Genomic DNA, 20,784 nt, shown 5'->3' with positions numbered 1-20,784 from the left:
GGCTCCCAGGACAGGAAGAGTAGGAGAAATGGATGGGAACACAAACTGCAGTTGCTTCTCTGCTTGGATTTCAGGGCCTCTGGGAACTGGCTGTTTGTCTCTGTTTGCTTCCCTAGGGCCACCTGGATGCCCTGGGTGACTCCTTAGGTGGTGTGTGGAGCCAGAACAGCAACAGCCATGAGCTCATCTCCCTGGAGGCTCTGGGAAGGGAGAGGGAAAGTGGCCAGGGAAGGAGCAAATGGATGCCGGAAGGAACTTTGGGATGGGCCATAGCGCCAGGCTTAGGGGCAGGAGAGGAAAGGACAGATGCCAAATGCCACTGGGATCTGAGTTATGTCTGTGTTATTCCCCTCAGCTCTTTTTCTTTCTTTTTGTTTTTGGAGATAGAGTTTCTCTGCGTAGCTCTGGTTGTCCTGAACTGGCTCTGTAGACCAGGATGACCTCGAACTCAGAGATCCGCCTGCCTCTGCCTCCTACAGTGCTGGTATTAAAGGTGCGTGCCACCACTGCCTAGCTGTGGGACAACTCCTTGATGATGAGTTTGGCCTTTCCAGGATGAATCCTGGCACAGCCCAGGCTGGGCTTCTTCTACTGCCAGCTCCTGTCAGCAGGGGGAGGCTGTGCTTCATTGGGCGGCAGAGATGGCACCAGAGGTTGGACCCAGCTTAGGCAAGAGAAAAAGAGAGAAGAGGCTTCCTGCAGACCGCCTGGGGTGGGGGGTGAGGAGAAGGCTCCTAGATCTGTCAAGCTGTAGCCTTGCTGCTGCCCCAGAATCAGGTTGAAACTCAGTTCAAGTTTTCTCAAAAAGACAGCTGCCATTCCTACTTCCCACTTCCTGGTCTTTGTGCGTGTTTCTCAATGAGATTCCCATTCTTTCCCTCCTGCCTGGCCACCTCCTGCTCAAGCTCTAATAGGTGGATTCACCATCACCTCCTCCAGGAAGCTTTCCAGGCTTCCCTGCTCTCCAACAGTTCTGTCACACCACCTGCTTCCTCATTTTCTGATCGATGCCTCCATCAACCAGATCCTGAGACTCCTGTACCCAGCACAAGATGGGGCCAAACGACAGATGCTTAGTGAACAAATGGACGAAATGAGTGGACAGCGGGAGCCACAAACACTAAAGTGCAGGAAGCCGCTGTTTTGTAGTGTTTGTGCCCAGTAGGTTCCTGTTCAGCTCAGCTTTGCCTTTTCCCTGTTCTGATGAGATGGGAGAAGAGGGGGCAACCAGGACCTGAAGAGACTGGAGTGGTTCCACACATCAACAAGAAGGTCTGCTTTGTGACTCCAGGGCCCCAGCGTCCTGAAAACAGCTAACATATGAGAGCCACTGGTATGGCCCTAGAGATGATGAAAGCCCATGTCTTTCCTAGTTATAAACTGGGACAGAGAAGTGTAGGCATCTGCCCATGGTCACATAGTTAAGAGGGGGAGGCCACCTTGGGCTGGGAGTCCTGTCCTCCCTGCTTGACAAGTGTCTTCATCTGGGGCGGGTTAATGTCTGGACAACTGTCTCCCTAATCCTTCCCCCAGGCCCTGCAGTCCTGGAGAACCGGCCTACACTGCCCCCAGTCCCTAGTCGGCTCTCAGGCATAGACAATCTCTGAGCGCCCCCTGCATGGCGTGGTCTGGGCAGCTCTCTATCGTCCTTCTCCTTGACTCACCTCCAACCCCGGAGGGCTGGACTCAAGCTCGGCAGACACAACGCCTTCTGAACGGCCCCAGCTGCACCACCGCCCGGGTTGCTTCCACACTGCGAGGCCGCTCTTTTCCGCGCCCCGGGTGGGGCAGGTCGAGCGGTGTGTGCTATGCCTTTAAGTCCTAGCGAGATGAGCTCTGTGAGTCGCAGCCGAGGCTAGCGCGGGACGTCGCCATCAGCCGGGCTCAGGCCAAGAGCGGAGGGACAGCGGGGATCCACGCCGCCCACTGCCTGCTGGTTGCTGGGGCTCAGCTAGCGGCAGGCGGTACCCGCTGTGAAGCGGAGAATGTGAGAGACAGAGCAGGGCCGTGGGGAGGTGGGCGAGGAAAAGGGCGGCGGCAAGGCAGACGGAGAGACAGCGGAGAGGCCGGGGACCGTTCGGGCACGGGTCGGGGGGACAGAGCAGCGAGAAAGGAGCGAGAGCACACAACCTCGGGCGGGGGTGCGGGGGAAGCCGCAGGAGCCCGGCAGCGGGCCGGGTTGAGGTTGCCAGCGCGGCCACGACGGGGCAGGCCATAACGGAGGAGCAGGGACGCCTGCGGGGTGTCCTCTGGGAGTGGCAGGGGAACGTGAGGCGTGGTTGGCCCAGGAGGGGTCGCGCCGCGAGGACGCTGGGGCAGCGAGGGACCTCGATGAGCGCCCCGGGAGGGCGAGAACCTGGAGTGCGGAGCCGGGTGTGCGGCAACGGGGGTGTGTGCGCGTCCAAGTGTGCGCGTGTGTGCGCGAGTGTGAGCGCACGGGCGGGTGGGAGCGCGCTTTAGGGATTCTGCTGGCATCGCAGCGTGGAGAGCAGGAGGCAGGAATCGGGCGTGCAGGGGAGCGCGGGGCCCTCCCTCGTACACGCTCTGCGCGCTCTCCCCTGCGCACACACTCACACACACACACTCTCTGTCTCATAAACACACACACACACACACACACACACACACACACACACACACACACACACACACACACACACACACACACACACAGGCACAGACGCTCTTCCTGCTTCGCTCGTTGCCGCTGCCACCATCTCGGTGCCGAGCCCTGCAGAGCGGGAACCCAAGCTGGAGTAGGGATTGGAGGCGAGCAGAGCTGGGTGATGTCGGCCCAGAGCGGAGTCGCGCGTGGACGGTGCGCTCGGATGGTGAGTGTGGCGGGGTCCGGATGCCGTGGCTGGGTTGGGGCCGTAGGGGTGCTGTAGGGGGAGCTGGGGTGTCAGCCTGCCGGCAGCGCAGCATGCGCAGCCTCTGATTGGGCTGGAACCTCGGGGGCAGCGGTGGGGGTGGGGTGTCGAGCGCGCGTCCGTGATGGGCGTGCACGCTCGGCACCCCTTGGCGTGACTGCGCTCCCCGCCTGCTGTGCAGCTCCGTCAAACCCTCACCTGGCTGAGAAATCTCTGAGGCTTGAAGCAACTTTGTGGAGTATCCCGGGCGTGGCGGGCCTGGAGGCAGTGGGGGTGGAGGTGCTTTAATGGTTCAACTTTGGCTTTTCTTTCATGAGAAAACATGAGGGAGAATGGAGTGGTGGTTCTGGTTGGATCCCCCTGGTGGGTCTAGGGTTGCCCTCCTGATACTCCATCAGGTCAGCCATGGGTTCTCCTGGATTCCCATTGAGCCCAGTAGTGCTACTGGAGTTGTTACCACACCAGATTCCTGTGACCCTGCCAGGGTCTGGCGGGACTGCGTATTGACAGCTCCACAGGGGCCAAGTAATGTCTGCAGCTAGCATGAAGATACACGAGTGGGAAGCGTGCAGATGTGTGACCACGAGTGTGTCCCTTGCTCAGTGATCAGCTGCTGGAAGAAAGGAACTACCTGGCAATGCAAACTATTGTGTTTGAGTTGAGCGCTTGGGGAACCAGATGCCCAGCTCTCAAGGGGCTGAGGATAGGTAGCAGGGACATATCCAGACCTGCTTTTCTGGCATCCCCATCCGGGCTTAGAGCAATGTATGTCATCCTCTTACTCTGTGTATTCCCTTCTCTGAGAGTCTCTCTGCTGCTCCTGTGCTGGCTGCTTCAGGGAACCTTCCCATAGTCCCTTTGCCAAGTCCTCTTTGTCTCCAGCCAGCATCCTTTTCTAGGAAGCAACTTTTGGACGCCCACTGATCTTGAATCCTTTCGGTTCTCTTCTGTGGGGATGGAGCCCATACGTGTTTTCCCCTGGCTATCAAAGCACAAGCCTTTGGGCTTAGAAGCCTTGTTCTTAGCTTGGTTGCTGCTTGGAGTGGCTTGGTAGCTGGACTAGTCAGTATCTAGCTGGATCTTCCAGGAAGGCAGTCTCTACTTGTGACCAGCTTTCAGATGAACATTTCCTTCCACCTCCATTATCTCCCTGGAGTCTCTCAGCCACCTCAGGAGAAGGCAGGGTCCTCAGGGAAGCGTCTGTTCTCAGAGGAGGGTACTGAGGTAGAAACTGAACCAAGAGAACAGGCCCTTGCCTCTCTGATGGGATACTCTAATCATGGTCCTGGAGAAGCTGGATAACTGGACTTTATTGCCCTGGAACCAGGACTCCAGAAGCCTCTTGCTGGAGCCACCCCAGTATAATAGCTCTCTGCTGTTAGTTACCGACGTCTTTCCTGGACGGGACAGCTATTCAGCCTGAAGTAGTTTAGTCAAGGCAGTTTATCTCTCTGATTTGGTCTATGAGACCTCCAGTCTGGTTAAACTTATGCTGCCTAGATTTGGGGCCAGATCCTGGCTGTGCTCTGTGATGGTTTGTGGCCTGGTCTGCTTGCTTACTCAAGCACAGTTCTGGCATGTCAGTATTATTCCAAGATGAGAGCTAGGCTGAGCCTTGGCATTGTCCTCTAGCAAGTAATTTTGCTGTAGAGAGCTAAAAGTATCCTTGGGGGGAAGGGAGGGATCTTGATGGCTCCTGGGTGGATTCCTCCCCAGGGGGCACAGCTCAAACACAGGAGATCAGAATAGCCTGTAGTATAGGTCTCTGTGACTCCTCAGGTCCATTCAGGCTTTTGGAGGTACAGGCTGTGGCTAAGGGATGATTGGGTCTCACCTTGGGTATAGTGATCGTGCCTGCAGGATAGATGCTACCACAGTTTCCTTAGCTTCTGTTGGCTTCTCCACCCAGGCAGCCTCTCCGCCTCTCCTCCTTTTCCCTGTGCTTGCTCTGAGTGATTCTCCAAGTCCTGCTGACTTGATGTTCTCAACCACGGCTTTTCCGTTCTCTTTCAATTATGCTCCCTCTCCTTCTCCCTCTGTGTCTCCCTAAACTGGACCTTTGTTTTCTTCTGAAGGGCTGGAAATCCAACCAAGGACCTGTATGTTAGGCAAGTTCTCTATCATTGAGCCTTGGCTTTTTGTTTCTTGAGTGTGGACCAATGTTCCAGGTGGCTGGAGAGTAACCCAACTTCTGCCATCCAGGCAGGCCTGTTTGAACCCCTGCCCTGTTCTGTTCTAGAGGTGTCTCTGCTCCATGCCTCCAGCTGGTTTTAGCCAGATGAGCTCTCTGTGCCATCCTAAGGTGGGGAAAGGGCAAGTCACTTCTTTGGCCCTTTGTCAGTGCTGCTGGTATAGAATCCTCCTGAGTCCCACTGACTGTCCCCTTAGGAAGATAGCCACTCCCACCCTAACCTCAGGAATGTGGCCCCTTGATTCTCCAGCTAGCCAGGGCCTGAGGCTCCTTAACCCCATTGTGTCTGGGGTTTAAATTGTAAAATTGCTACATTCAAACTCAGCTACCTAAGGAAGTTTCTGGGTAGACTGGATCATGGGGTGACTTGATGGCAAAAGCTGTCTCTGACCACTTAGACCTCCTTTAGGGGCAGAGAGTCACTCCCGAGAGTGTACATCTTTTTCATGATTTCCAGGGCTTAACACCTATTCCCAAACCACATCTTGTTCCTTTCTCTGCATTGCCTGGAATGCTGCACTTTGGACTCACTATACATCTGGGACATCTGGTTTGGAACCTGGGGTGCATGCCGACGATAGTGCTAGCCCTCCTTGGATGAGCTGCGAAGGGGAGCCAGGCTTGGACCCACAACCCTGCGTCTGAGCAGAGAGGGCCCAGTGAGTCCACAAGCATAGATTGTGGGCCTGGATCTGGACCTGCTGAAATGTTTCTGGTACGTGGTGGATGCTCAGTAAGTCTTTGTTGAATCAATGAGTGCCTGGAGAATGTGGATGTGGGTGAGGGTTTTCCAGGAGATGGCCCAGCATCAGCAAAGGCAAGGAGGTGGGAAGTTCCCGGTGTGGGTAGAGTGTGTTTGCTATGGAGCAGCTCATGCAGGAGAATGACAGGCAATAAGCAGGATGACATGAGTGCCCAGAGAAGGAGCCTGTGTTGATGCCAGATACAGGGGTCAGACATAAAATTCTCAAGGGACAAAATTAGATTTGTGATTTAAACCATGTTGTTGGTGATGGTGGGGAGCCTTGCTTGGCCAGAGAGGCAGTGAGGAAGACCTGAGCCTTCAGGGGAGCCCAGGCTCAGGGGCAGCAGCAGGGGCAGCAGCCTGGTGTATCTTCTTGGGAAGGGCAAGTGACAAAGTGATTGAAGACAGATTCTTTCTGAGTAGAGACATGAGTGGGTCGAAAGAGTCGGTCTAGGGCTCGGGTTAGTGCCAGCATCACCTACGAGACATGCAGAAATGGCAAGTGACCTGAGCCACACATGTAGTTTCTAGTACTGTGTGCCTCTGAGCAAGCCCAGAGCTAGCCCCTGGGCCTCCGTGTCTCTCTGTATCTTCACGATGGGGACGGCTGTGTCCCTGGACAGCTGGAGTGAGTTTGGGTGATCTATAACCTTGGAAGTTGGTTACCAAGGGATGGGGCTAGAGGTCAGCATTGCTGTTAGATGGATAAAGAGATTGGGCTCCAGAGGGGCGTGACTTTCATAGGGCATAAAGTCAGGAGTACAGCATTCCAGCCTAGCATTTCCCCGACTATTCCTGGGACCTGCTGGGCAGAGGTGGGTGGGGTTGTGAGGGCCTCTGGGGCACTGAAGAGGGCATCCTCAGGCAGTCCAGCTGTCAGGGAGCATATGGGGCCATATGGCCACATCAGGGGAGGTGCTAGCTGCTGGAGGAGAGATAGTGGCAGTCACCATCGCCTTTTGGGTCTATGTGGGCACTGCCAGCTACCAGGGCCAGGGCAGGCAGAGGCCAAAATGGAACCTTGATGTCCAGGTTGGTTTGGACATGGAGGTTGGATCTTGGCAGGTGGCCCAGTGGTAGCACCCATCTGCTAGTGCAGCTGGATAGGCAGCTTTGTGTCTGGGACTTATCCAGTTTGCCTAAGGGCAGCTGCTACAGTCACCTTACTCTCACATGCCCCACTCAGCTCTGATGGCCCTGCAGCGCATGAGCCTTGGGGAGCCAGCCTCAGGACTCAGTGGAGTCTGTATGTGCATGTGGTTTACTCCCTCACACTGAGAACTAATTCTGTCGCTGAGATTCTGGGTGCGGACAGCCTTAAACCAACCTGGTATGACCAAAATGCCCTGGGGTGTGCATGCCAGATGGAACTGGGTTTTAATTCTTATCTGCTGCCAAGCCTGGTGAACCTGGGTTTTGAACTGTAGTTTCTTTGCCTGTATCATGGAGATACTGATATTGGCATAATAGAAATGTCATCAACATGCTTTGAAAACATTCTCTTCAAGAGTGTAGAGTGCCAGGCAGTGGGAGCTCATTTTGTGCCCTCTGTGGGGGAGAAAACTCATTGATTTCAGTGTCCTGACTGAAGCAAAGAGGAACTTTGCCATTATCTCCTAGAACAAAATTTGTCATGTATTTTTCATATTTTAATACTTTTTGGGGTGGTGGTAGTAGGACCTCCTGTAGCTCAGGCTGGCCTTAAACTCACTCTCCAGCAGAAGATGACCTTGAATTCCTGATCCTTCTGCTTCCACTTACAAAGTGCCGGGGTCACAAGCATGTGCCACCACACCTGGTTCCCTACATATATACATAGATATTGTATTTATTTATTATTTTAACTTCAGGTGTGTGAGCTTTTGTCTGTGTGTATGTAAGTGCCCCACATGCATAGGTTGTCTAGAGAGGTCAGCAGAGGATATCGGATCCTTTGGAGCTGGGGTTACAGGTGGGTGTGAGCCACCAAGTGGGAGCTGGGCACTGAGCCTGGGTCCTCTGCAAGAGCAGCAGTGTTCTTAAACTGAAGAGCTGTTTCTCCTGCCCTTTCCTGCATTTTATATCCATGTTTAAACCCAATGGCTGTCCTACATTGAGGGCAGAACATTGCCTGTCCCACAGATGAGAAAACAGGTGTCAGGGAAGTGACACTGCAGAGTGACAAGCTTGTTGGGTTGAGACCTGGCCCTGGTCTCCTTGTCCAGTGCTCTTGTTCCAGGATTGGATTCCCCAGACTTCCGGGACAGAGACTGAGAATGGCTTTGTCTTCTGTCTGCTCCAAGCTTGGGGACTCTGGAGATTCCTGCTTAGCCCTGTTTCCATTAAATCAGGAGTAAACAGTCTTGGTGACCAGCTTCTGTCACAACAGCTGGTACCAGGGATCTTCAAGAGAATTGCCTGTGTTTCTCTGTCCTCTCCAAGTGGGCAAGGGACTAAGTTTGGGCACCTTCCTGGTGGGGTGGAGCAGAAGAAGCTGGGAGGATCTAGGGGTGGCTTCCATATAGTTCTGCAATATACCAAAGTGAGTGGAGCTCAGTCTTCTGGAAGTGGGTGAAGGGTCTGAACTCTGCCTTTGACTGCTGCATGACTCTAGGGAGGCCACTATTCCCCCAAGCCCCGTCTCTTTGTAGATTGGAAAGATGGACCTCCAACCTGTGTCCCAAGGGTATCTTTGAGGCTCTTGTACAAATTATGCATTTGTAAATGGGTGGAGTATAAAAACAATATTCCATGGCAGTGGATGCAGGAGCCTGGATCCTACAGTTTAGTGACCCTGCAAACACTTGGTGATTCACTTGCTGGGTGCTTCCTTTGAGCCCAGCTGTGCTGGGTGCTATGGGGACAGAGGTGACTAAGACCAGTCGCTTGAGGCATGTAGCCGGGAGGTGACTGTGGATAGTCCCTCTCAGCGCAAGGTGGTGGTTAGTACTGTCACTCAGCACCCTACTGGCTTCCCTATTCCCTCCAGGCTGGTGTCCCAACTCCCCAGCACCTTGCCTAGGCTGACTTCGCTTCTGGCATCCCTCTGCTATCTCCCCCTCCCTATGCTGCGGTTTACCCATCTTGGGTAGCTGGCATGCTCAGGGGACAGATAAACTAATTGAGGCATGTGGCTCATCCCTCAGGGCCTTCCATGGCCCCTGCACTTCCTCCTTGGGTGGCCCCAGGGCCCAGGATGTGGGCTGTGCCCAGGATATTGTTTGAGAAACTTGAAAGTTATGGGTGGCTTTTCCGCCGCATTGCTCACCGCAGACATAACCCCATTCTGTACCGGGAGGCTCCATCAGACTGGTGCCGGGCGCCCAGTCACTAGCCACACATAACTCTTGCCGATGAATTGCATGGCATTCAGCAATTAGCGATTGATTATTTGGGGTTCTGATAACTCTTCACGATCGACCAGGCTTGGCCAGCGCTAGTGTTGGTTCGCTGGGCCGGCTGGGGGGATTTCCATCATGCCGTTCATCCCTGACCAGGAGGCTGGGCAAACAGGAGCTAGAGAACAGAGGTACAGAGCCTCCCGCCGGTCTCGGACCCAGGGTTGAGAATCTGGAGGAGGAGCATTGGGGCACACAGGGAATTTTTGCTCATCTCTATCTTCCTTTGTGTTTTATCTTCTTTACTTTATTTCCAGTCTATCCTAGCTCTGGGACTCCTCTTTCCAGCCTGCTAAATGGGACGTCAGTCACTTTGCCATTGAATGATGGCAGCTTGTCCTCATTTCTACCTGACATGTCCTGAGTAGGAACATCTTGATGTTCAGAGACAATGGATCCCATACCATGATTCACTGAGAGAGGACAGGGGACTGGAGAACAGAGGACCATAGCCACAGACAATGGCTCAATTCATTACCTCAATGAAGTGCTGGGTCTGGTTTCTAAACAGGGAGCCAGGCTCCAGCGCAGTCTATAAGACAGCAATTTCTAGGGGAGATGTTTAATCGACATACAAGGCTTGGTTGCCTTTCAGGTATGCCTGGGAGCTCAGGGCATTGTTTGCAGGCTTGGTCATGTGATCTGTGCCTTTTAACTTTCTGTTAGGAACATTTTCAGACACTCAGAAAGGTAAAGAGAATAGTACAGGGAACCCCTAGACACCCTCGCCTGGATTTAACAATCTCTTTTTTCTGAATTATTTTGAAGTCTATATTGACATCATGACACTTCATCCCTAAATAGTTCAACATTTGTCTCTCAAAACAAGAGAAAATGCTTCTGTCTAATCTCAGAGGGTCATGTGCATTCTCTCCATTTTATACTTGAGGGATGAGAATGCTGACAGATGAGGAAACCAAGCTCCCAGAAGCCATCCGTCCTGTCCAAGGTCACATAGCCGAAAAGAAAAAGGGGACCTAGGAGGTTGCCCTGAGTGTCAACCAGGCCTAGTGCACACAGGAGCAGTAAAAGAGACTGCGGAGCCCTGGGGCCTGGCACGTGGCAGGAACAGGACCACCTCTTGGGTGGACCTTTAGGCACTGATTGGGGTTCCTTAGGAGACAGGAAGTGACCGCTTGTAGATTAATTGTCTCTCTTCCCTTTGTTTGCAGTGGGATTAATAAGGAACTGCAGCGTCAGGAAAAAAAAAAACTAAAACAACTCCCTGTTTATTGTTTAATTTAGGAGGGCATTGTCAGGATATGGCCAGGCAGGTTCTAGGGGACCTCTGTGGGCCAGAGGCTGATCTGTGCCCACCTTGAGGAGGGGTGGGGAACACAGAGGTGGGGGCTGGCCTAACAGAGGGTCTGTGTGTGTGTGTGTGTGTGTGTGTGTGAGAGAGAGAGAGAGAGAGAGAGAGAGAGAGAGAGAGAGAGAGAGAGAGAGAGAGAGAGAGAGAATACCTTTGCACATATGACAGTGTAGTCAGTGGGGTGTCCTGAGATTGGTACCATATTTCCTACTCTGACGCTATAATAGCTATAATAAAGAAAGCTCTGATTGGCATCAGGGTTGTTTGGGGGCATTGAGGTAGGGCTGGGAAAGCCCTGGGGGAGAGGTGACCAGAGAGAGAGCAAAAGACAGACAGCAGAGCGCTTTTGATCCCCGGCCTGTGTGTCCCCTGCAGTCAGGGAAGGAAAGGATGGGAACTGACCAGGGTCCAGTGAGGGCTGAGCTGGTGCTGTCAGCAGTTATGCTGGGTGACTTGTTTTCTCCGGAGAAGCTGAGTGGGGATGGCCTCATCTGCTCTGCGTGAGGTGGGAGCACCAGGCCATGGCTGCTGGTTGGCTGGCCCTTCCTGATGAATGGGAAGAGAGCTGAGGGGTTACAGGAGAGTACAAGGCCTTGCCCTCACCTCACCAGGCCTTCCTCTGCTGTCTCAGTGTGTAGGTGTGGGCAGAGGCCACCACGCCTACACTCCATGCATATCCCTGCACCGTGACCCTCACACCCACATGGTCAGTGTGAAGTTGGGGTTTGAGTCAAGTGCTGTCTGCTGGATCATGAGGCCTGGCTTTTTCTCAACTTATCTTCAAGTGTGCCACTGGATCCCATGGCGGGGGTGGTGGTGGGGGGACGGTATTAAGGGTTAAGCCTCAGGCTAACGAGGAGGCAGAACATCCATTTCCTGTGCCAGCAGCTTCTCGGGGCTCAGAATGAGGGTTTCCATGGCCCCAAGGAAGTCCTTCTTAAGCTGTGGTATCACTGGTCCCACACTCACTCGGTCTCCCCGTGGGCAGAGCCTCCCACGGCTGTCTCCACCCTTTTCTCCCAGCTGTCACAGGTCTTCCTGGTGTACATTTGTTGAGTGACTCTCCGTGGTGGCACGAGGCCATCCTGGGGCCTGGAGAGTCCTGCCTGAGAGTCAAGTGTGGATGAGGGCCGAATGGGTTTACTGAACACCTGTTAGTCACAGTGCCGGGCACTTTGTATTACCTTACTCAATCTAGCAAGCCCACGGACTATGTCCTGTCATTATTCCTATTTAATAGGTGAGGAAAGTTGTCTCAGGGAGATCAAGGGCCTTTCAGAGATCACACAGGTAAAGGAATGGGAAGACATTTGCTCCTCACTGAGGCTGCATCTCTCCCAGGCAGGGGCTCAGTGTGGAGCTAGGCAAACGGGAGTGAGGTCACAGGAGGTGGCATCTGCTCTGGGTTTGGAAAGAGGCCATCAATGTCCTGTGAAGGTTCGGGGTGCAGGGGAGGCGGGGCTGGCCCAATGCAGAGGCCCAGTGAGATCCAGACACATACTCAGGCCGTCCCAGACCTGGAGTGCCATGCCTGGGGCCAAGCATGAACGAAGCACAGAGAGTTTGCTGAACAGAGAGTTTAATCACAGTGGAGCAGCACCTGGGGCTGTGTCCTCAGACCGGCAGGGGTGGTAGGTCTGAGGTCTTCAGAGATGGCTCCTACGGCTGAGGGCGTGGTGGTGGGAAAGGGTAAAATGGAAGCCTGTAGGGGCATCCCTCCCTCGGGTGCAGACAGAAGGGTGGTTGTTCTCTTTTGCCGACCCCAACTTGGTGGAGAGGGAAGCAGGAGGTCTGGCCCCTTCAGGACCTTCCCTCTGAGGCTGTAAATATTTTGTCTTCACCATCTCTGTTGCCCAGAATTGTTGCTTTTACCACCCCACCCTACCCCTTACTTGATGCAAACGAATGCTGGAACCATTCCGTGCTGGGCGCTCGCTTTGTCACTTTGCTCGTGCCCAGAGTCCCCTCCAAAAGCTCTAATTGCTTTTAAGCTGTGATAGTTGGCAAAAGGCAATTTTCCTTACATTATGGAGAAAGGAGGGAAAATTCACCATATTTTCTTCCCTTTTTGACTCTAATGTTTCGTGTTGAGTTGCCCCTCACTGCTGCTGCTACAGTCCCGAGGGAGGAAGGGTAGGAGAGAAGTGAGCCAGAAGCAAGAATGCCTATAGATGGGTATCTCTAGGCCTCAGTTTCCCCATTACAAAATGGCTATGTGGCCTTTAGCCTCCAACAGATAGATTCTGAGCACACACACTGGAGAGACTTGAGGACGAGGATACCTCGGTCATCCCAAGCAGAGTATGACACATAGTATGTACCCAGGTAAGACTGATTTCCCAGAGGAATGGGGGAGCCAGGTACTTTGCCATACAGTGGCAATGTACAGGATGAGTTAGATAAAGGCCCTGTGCCTGAGAGCCCACTGGTTATAGTGGAGTACCACACAACCATAATTTTTGTGTTACTTACTTACAGTTCAGGGTAGGACGTGCCAGGGAAGTCAGAGGGAGCTACTTAGGCGAGAAACACTTGGGTTGCATCTTGGAGAGGGCCGGGGGCCTGACAGGCTAGCTGAAGCCAAGGAGGAGGACTTTTTTTTAAAGATTTATTTATTTATTACATATACAATGTTCTGACTACACGCCAGAAGAGGACACCAGATTGAATTGTAGATGGTTGTGAGCCACCATGTGGTTGCTGGGAATTGAACTCAGGACCTTTGGAAGAGCAGGCAGTGCTCTTAGCCTCTGAGCCATCTCTCCAGCCCCAGGAGGAGGACTTTTACAGCAGAAGTGGCATTGCGAAGGGAAGGGTGACCTGGGGGACTTAGGAGTGGCTGGTGCCCAGGTTTCCCCGGGTGGGTCTGAGCTCCTGTGGAAGGCTTTGCAGTAGCCTTTTGGGAAGTAGAGAGCCATAGAAGGGCTCTGGACAGGCGGTAAGTGCTGGCTGGATCCCTCTGGGTCTGCTGTGGGGCAGTGGGATCCGGATGCTAGCTGGGGTTTACTGAGGTAAGTCTGGGGGACTGGTGTTTAAGAAAGGGACCCACATCCTGCTGCTCACCCTGCTGATTACACAGTGGTGAGGGGCCTAAGGCTTTACCCTGGGACTTGGAGTGGGGTCCCCTGTTTGGTGGGGGATCTAGTTCATAGGTCTCTTCTTCCTTAGACAGGTATGCTTCCCTGTGTTCTCCAAGGCACAGCCCTCTACAGGTTGTAAAGCCTACTTGACTCTGACTCTAAGGCCGACCTGGAACAATCCCTTGAGGTGGCTGAGATGGAAGGTAGGGACCAATGTCCTTGACAGACATAGATCCTACTGGGTTTCCACTCCAGGTTTCAGGGCCCCAGGGTCGAGCCTGTCTCCTCCAGTCCCTATCCCCTCTCCTCCCTTCTCCAGACCATGTTCCTTCCCTATTTGCAGAGTATGTGGGGCTTTTCAAAAGCATTAATGATAGAGAGTAAATTGGAATCAGAGAGGAATCATCACTGGACATTCTCGGAGGGCTGCCTCTCTGCCCTTGCGTCTTACAACCATATTGAAGCGGGCAGCCAGAACAGAATATGAATGAGTCTGGGGCTGGCATTGGTCTTCATTTGCTGGGGAGCCCTGCCTGGCCAGACAGTGGCAAAGCTGTTTGCAATGAGGTCTGTGTAGCCGCTAGTCATTGCTAACCAGGACTGGTTTCTAGGGACCGAGTTTGTATAGTCTGTGGCTACAGAGGAGAGGCGACAGAAACCTCAAGCTCAGCTCTGCCCCAAAATCTCTGCATGTGTCACAGATTGTAGCTGGCCCTGGTGAGGTCAGGCATATATGGAATCACAGTGGCTTCCAGGGGCCTGGGGTCCTCATCTGGCTACCCTGGGCCCACTGTGTAAACTTGGTCAGCTTACCCCATCTCTCTGATCGCTGCTCCTCTCACACCGGGGTCTCCATTTTTAAGCTGCTTGGGGTCCTTGGAGTCTAAAGGGTTCAGATAGGTAATGAGTGGCTCTGGCAGGTGTGATAAAACAGGACATGGTGGAGACTGTGGTGCTATGGAGGCCCAGACCCCTCCAGCTTGGAGCCTCGCTGTGACTCTTCTGTATGGCTACGCTGCCCTTGCTGGATGGATAGTGAGAACCTTGCCTCTTCAGAGTTTGGGCTTGGCACCAGGCAGGCCTGTTTTTGGCAATACTTCTGCTTCCATATGGGGAAACTAAGGTCTAGAGATGAAGGACAGAAAATTCTCTGTCTTGGCTTAAAGCAAACTGTACCACTAGGTCCCCATCAACTTTCACAGCTGGAGAAAGAGTAGTTTTTGTGCTGGGAAGAACCCAACACCCAGGACAGCTGGAGCCGGGGTTGGCGGTGGGGTGGGGTGGGGTTGGGGAGGAGCTTCTGCAGACCTACACTTGAGTCAGTTTGTTGGAGCTCAGGCTAGCTGCCTGCTTCTGGAGGGATCAGGAGGTGCTGAGACCTGTGTGAAGGCACTGAAGGGCAAGATACATTTGTGTCAGAAGTGAATCCAACCATGGCAGGGGACCCTGGTCCAGGTCTGTTACCAGGTCCCAGTGTGGCCAAGGTCAAGCTGAGGAAAGTCCCTGGAAGAGTCAGAGGGAGTTGAGGAAGGGATGACTGAGCCCATACGGCTTTGATCTGGTTGCTCAGCATTCTTGCGTGGTCCCAGGGTCCTACTGTCTTGCCCAAACTCATGGCATCCCTTATTTCTTTTGTCCTTTTAATAGGGGAGGTGGTGACTGCAGCTCTCAGAAGGGTCCTGGGGCTCAGCAGGGCTATTTAACCCTCCAGGGCCACCCATCTCTTACCCCAGTTAGGGCAGCAGGAAGCTAAGGAAAGAGATGCAAGCCACGGCCAATGGACAGTACAGATCAGGCCCGCAACCTGGTGTGGGGGCAGCCATAACCACGCACACTCTCACGACTCCCAAGGACCACCATATGTAGCCAGGGACAACAGCAGGGAAACCAGGGCCCATAGAGGTCAAGTGGAATTTGGGGTTGACAGTCCTTCCTGACCTCTGCCCCATCCAGCCAGTGCTGGTTCTCTTCCTTGAAGGGAAGCCCCAGGCACACCAAAACTCGTCCTACCTTGGACAGTTCCTTTCCAAGTGCAGGGCTGCATGCTCTCTCCATGACTCCCACAGGGGTCTTGGTGTAGGCCCTGGGGCCACAGGACTTGTACCACCTTGTCTGTAATCGGTGCTTGGCATGTAGGGGGACATTGCATGCTTCAGCCTTCTCTTTAGAGGGGGCCAGCCTTAGTTCCTGCTTGGCAGTTCCTAACCACTTTGGGCTATAGACACCCTGTATCTGAAGGGGCCTGAGTCAGCACAGCGTGCTTCTGTAAATGTATGCACTCATATCCATCTCCGTGCAGTTTCGGCGCTCACAGGTTCCTGGGGTCCCCAGTGGGGACCTCCTGTTTCAGGTACTGCCCAGGTGTCATGGCTAATGCCTGCTGACCGTTGTGCTGACACAGGACAGGAAGCTAGGCATCTGTGCTCAGGCCGTGCCGTTTCTGCTCTACCTTGCCACCTTATGGAGGCCCATGGTGCATCTTGCTCAGGATAAGTGCTCAGATCTCAGATAACTCATTAAAATTTATCTCACAAATGTCTGTTGCTCTGTATCAGGCCTGGGCTGGGCTCTGGGGTGCAGAGAATAAAATCTACCCCTGCCCTGGGGAAGTCAGAAATGCCATCAGCCACAGTGAGGAGAGTGACAGAAGGACTGGGCAAAGTAGGGAAGTGCCCCACCCTCTGAGCCCATAGGAGAAGCTTCTCAAAGGGCCCTGGGGACTGGCCAGGGAGTAGGTGCAGGTCTGAGAAGCCTGACTCTGTCAAGGAGGACAGGGGCCCCATACTGACTGAAGTAGAGCTAGCGGGCGCTGGGGCCAGGCTTGAATCTGAGGGTCAGTTGGGAATGGGTTCCCAGGGGCCTAATGGGTCCGGTAAGAAACATGGGGAGCTGGCAGTGAGAGCCATCTCCCCATCTAAAGAGCCCTTCACACGATTGGATCCTCATTGTGGGCGGCAGCCTCTGGCCCCTGCAGATGAGATAGAAGGGGGCTGGGGAGATTGTCCAGTGCTCAGGAGTGCGCATCACTCTTACACACAATTCCAGTTCAGTTCCCAGCTCCCAAGTCTGGCAGCTCACAGCCACCCAGAACTCCAGCCCCAGCAGATCTGATACCCTCTTCTGCTCTCCATAAACACACACACACACACAAACACACACACACACACACACACACACGCACGCACGCACGCACACACGCACACAGAGTTAAAATATTCACCAGACACACAGTTAAAATATTTTAAGAGCCTTTTAAAGACCCTCGTGAAGTTGGGTGGGCTGGACTAGGGTGGTGAGTGTCATTCACTACCCTTCAAGACAAACTTGCTGGCTCTTCCCGCCCTTGCCTCACATAACTCAACTTTTCTCCTATGAGGGTATGTCAGTCCTGTAAATAAATATTTAGGGGAGGGGAACCTTCTAGAATTCAGTCTTCTAGGCAGTTTCCTCTGGTTTTGTTGACTGGCTCACAGTGGAGCGGTGTATTTGACTGGCTGGGGCTCTTGAGACCTGCAGGCTGGGTGTTGGGGTTCATCACCTGCTTCTGGCCCTGCAGACCTGCTGATACCCACACATCATAACACACATGTTTTCACACCCAGTCTCCCAGCAGATAGGAGCCTTGGGGATAAGCATCACCACACCCAGAGTGGGTGGGGAGAGAAAACGTGCACACACAGAGTCGTCTCATTGATGGGAACTCCCATCTTGTGTTTCTTTCCCTTGAGACACACACACGCCCTCTTTGATGTCACCCAGGGAGTAACAACAGACCCACACTGACTCCACACAGACAGACATGCACACGCCAGTCTCTGCTTGCACACACGGTTCTGCAAACTTCTCTGCCATGCAAAGAAAAAACACACCTACCCGCTCCCTCCCCAGCTTTCTGCCAGGGTGCCCTCTGTGTTCCCTCTCCCTCCAAGCCTCAGCCCAGGGTTCCCCAGGGCTGTGACTTTTTCCAACCAGAGAACCCCCCAATCCCCTATCCAGCACTCACAGGCTAGAGTCCTGGGTTTGGGCCCCCGCCAGTCTAGGAGGCCTGTACCCTTGGGGTGACCTTCTGCCCCTGTCATCTTGGCCCCATAGTCTCCAGCCAAGGTCTCAAATTGGTCCCATAGTTCCAGTAGGGGCCTGGGGGTCGGCGCCTGGGGCCCAGTGGGAGCATAGAGTCCTGCCTTTCAGCCAGAGAAGTGCTGCTTAGATCTGCATTTTATATTAGGGCCTGGGCAAGATTAAAAAAATCCATTAGCTCTCTATTGATTTTGTTTTTCTGATTACAAAAGAAAATCCAACAGCACATTTGTAGGATGCAGAAAGCACAGAAGCTCCCTGTCCCACCTTGCCCTACCTCTCAAGGGTGATCACCTCGAGGCCTGGCTCACCAGGCTGCTATTGTAAACACAGTTATTCTGAAGCAGCGTCTTGATTCCCTCTGTCGTCATGCAACTGTGCCTTACACTGTCGAATAGCTGCAGAATGTTCCGTGGCATGGATGTGCTATGTTTTACTTGAATATTTCCTTATTGATAAACACTTAGGCCATTTCCAATTTCTTTCTTACTCTTACTGGCAATGCTGCTGTGAGCATCCTTGAATATTTTTATGTGTGTACTTGGACTGTTTTTCTTTTCTTCTCTTTTTCTGTAGAAGAGGCTTCTAGAAATGGGATTACTAGGTTGTAGGGTATGTGGGTTTAAAATGTTAATCAATATTGCCAAATTACCCTTGCAGTGGTTGAGCCAACTCCCCTCCCTTCAATGGTCTATGAGTGTTCATTTCCCGTCATCCTTGCCAGCACTGCTTGTTATAAATCATTTTAATTTTTCCCAATCTGATGGGCAAAAAATGGTATCGTGTCGTTTTCATTTGCATTTGCCTGATTGCTAGTGAGATAGAACATCTTTTCATACGTTTATTGGCCAATTTAGTTCTTCCTCTGTGGATTTCTAATTCACTCCCAATTTTTTCTCTTTTGTCTTTTTTCTTATTGATTTGTGGGGGCTCTTTGCATATTAGTGGTATTCTCTTGCAGTGACTTACTTGCATTTTCACATTGTTTATAGTGTCTTCTGCTGAACAGAAGTTTTACATGTTTATGTAGTTAGATTTGTCAAATTTTCACTTTACAGCCTCTGGATTTAATGTTTGGCATAGGAAGGCTTCTCCTCCCTGCACAAAGTCTCATTTCAAATACGAGTTTTATTGCTGAAAAGTCTTCTCAAAGCTGTGGTTGCAGGCTCCTTCCCAGCTGTCTGCTCCTCTCGGCAGCTGCGGAACCGTCTCTGGTGGGTGTGGGGGGCAGTGGCCCCATCTGCCCACCCTCCAGCTCTGTCCTTCCTTATGTCCATTGGATGCTCAGCTCCACCGCTCTCCTGTCTCTCCTGGGGTCTGGCCCCAACTATTTTCCCATTAGGCATCAGTAACTAGGAATGCCCCGGTGGTGTGGGGACAGGATGCCAGCTGTCAGGGAGTGTGTCGCCCTCGCCTTCTGCCTGCCAGTCTGTGCTCAAGTCATGTGGACTGACAAATAGGCTTTGTCCCTTGTCTCTGAAGAATGCTATTCTTTCTGGAGGGCAGGCTCTGAGCCATTCCTACTTCTGCCTCCTCCAGGAAGTCTTCTAGGATCTCCTTCCTCTTTTCCATGTTCTTGGACCAGGCCCCACCTTCTCTCCCTGATGCTCTTTCATGCTCTTGCCTTCTCAGTACAGGGTTTCTTGTAGTCCAGATGCCACTTCTCAGGTCTTAGTCCCCACCCATGTAACACAGGCCCAGGGAGGCTATGCCCGCTGCTGGGAGACAGAGCCCATGCGGGATACCATGGAGCTGCTAGGTCTTCCAAGCTAGGAATCTCAAGGAAAGTACCTTGTTCTACACAAGGAGCTCAACGCTTATGGCCTGTCACTCCTGTCACTCCTGCCAAGCGCGTCATGCTCCTACAGTGTCTATTCCATTCCTTACACATCTCTGTGCCCCTGGGAACCTTGCACTTGCCGGGTGTTATGTTGGGCCTGAGGTCTGAAGAGAACCAAGTGTCCAGCTGCTTGTCCATTGGTGGAACTCAAGTCTCCGTTTCTTTGTCAGCAGCGTGCACTTCCACCCCCCCAGATAGGATAGATACAGTACTCAGAGAATGAAATGCGGCACCTTGCAGATCGTAGCTTACCATGACTATAACAAAACACCCAAAATAAACAACGTATAGAGTAAAGGTTTATTTTGGCTCACCATTTTAGAGGTTCTGGCCCATGATTGGTTGGCTCCATTACTTCAGGTCTGTAATGAGGTAGCACATGGAGGTAGAAGAATGTGCAGAGCCCAGCCCTTATTCAGAAGAGGGTGGGGCCTCCATCTCCAATGAAAGCACACCCCCATTGACCTAAGCACCAAATTTCAGCCTGCTCCTAGTAATGCCTCCCTGGGGACCATGCCCTTAATACAAGGGCCTGTGGGAGGCATGCAGGCTCCCAGCTATAGCAAGATGCTAGAGGAAATAGTCCCCAACAGCCTCCTGGAAATGAGGCCTTACTGGGCTGTAGAGGGCAGAGTGAGTCAGGGGAACCAGGAGGTCTCTGAAGCATGGTGTAAGTGTATAGCCTAAAACCCGAGGCCGCCATTCCTGACTCGTGGCCACCATCCCATACTCATGGCCGCCGTTCCTGGCTCACGGGTGCTGGATTTCTGTCTAGATATCTTCCCTCCAATCCTGATGGGTCATCTGTGTCCGTCTCTACCCTTTGCGTCCATCTTGGTCACCAGGCTCAGAGTGGGCACAGAAGAAGTGTGGATGAGAGAGAAGATGAATGAATTGGAGGCAGTGTGTGGTAAGAGGGTCAGGCCTGGGGAAGAAGGGACTGGCTTGGCTTTGGCTTGAGGGCTGACTGGCTAGGGAGATGCCAGCCCTTGTGGATGTCAGTCTCCAGTCTGTATGATGAGACTAAGCCTCTTAGACTCCGATTCTGTGCCGTGTCTCCCAGAACAGGAATATAACTTCTGTGACACGCTGTTTGCCTGCAGTGTTCACCCTCTTCTCCCAGTGCTGAAGCCCCTTTGGCAGCATCCTCCAGTTGCTGCCAATCAGGCACTGGATTTTCAAGGCTCTATATGCCCTGCTGAGGGGCAAGGGGCCAGCAGGGAAGGTTGGAAGGAAGCCCTGCCCCTGCTCTGGTCCTTTGGTCCTCCTTCTTACATCCTTCCTGGAACTCA

The 20,784-nt window shown here is 53.0% G+C and overlaps 1 protein-coding gene across 5 annotated transcripts in view; it reads left to right on the top strand.

Moving 5' to 3' along the window:
• The first annotated feature begins 1,747 nt into the window (after positions 1-1,747).
• Positions 1,748-20,784, top strand: part of Lingo1 (leucine rich repeat and Ig domain containing 1) — a 181,200-nt gene continuing 162,163 nt past the window's right edge. For 2 of the 5 annotated variants that reach the window (XM_013112964.3, XM_013112962.3), the window contains exon 1: positions 2,446-2,831. The gene's annotated coding sequence lies outside the window, so the exon portion shown is untranslated. The other 3 variants (XM_013112963.3, XR_005870264.1, XM_040729781.1) reach the window with 3 other exon arrangements.

Source organism: Mesocricetus auratus, unplaced genomic scaffold (genome assembly GCF_017639785.1).
Source record: "Mesocricetus auratus isolate SY011 unplaced genomic scaffold, BCM_Maur_2.0 Super-Scaffold_100022, whole genome shotgun sequence".
NCBI classification, from domain to species: domain Eukaryota; kingdom Metazoa; phylum Chordata; class Mammalia; order Rodentia; family Cricetidae; genus Mesocricetus; species Mesocricetus auratus.
The sequence above is the reverse complement of the archived record's forward strand: the minus strand, read 5'-3'. Positions and strand labels throughout refer to the sequence as shown.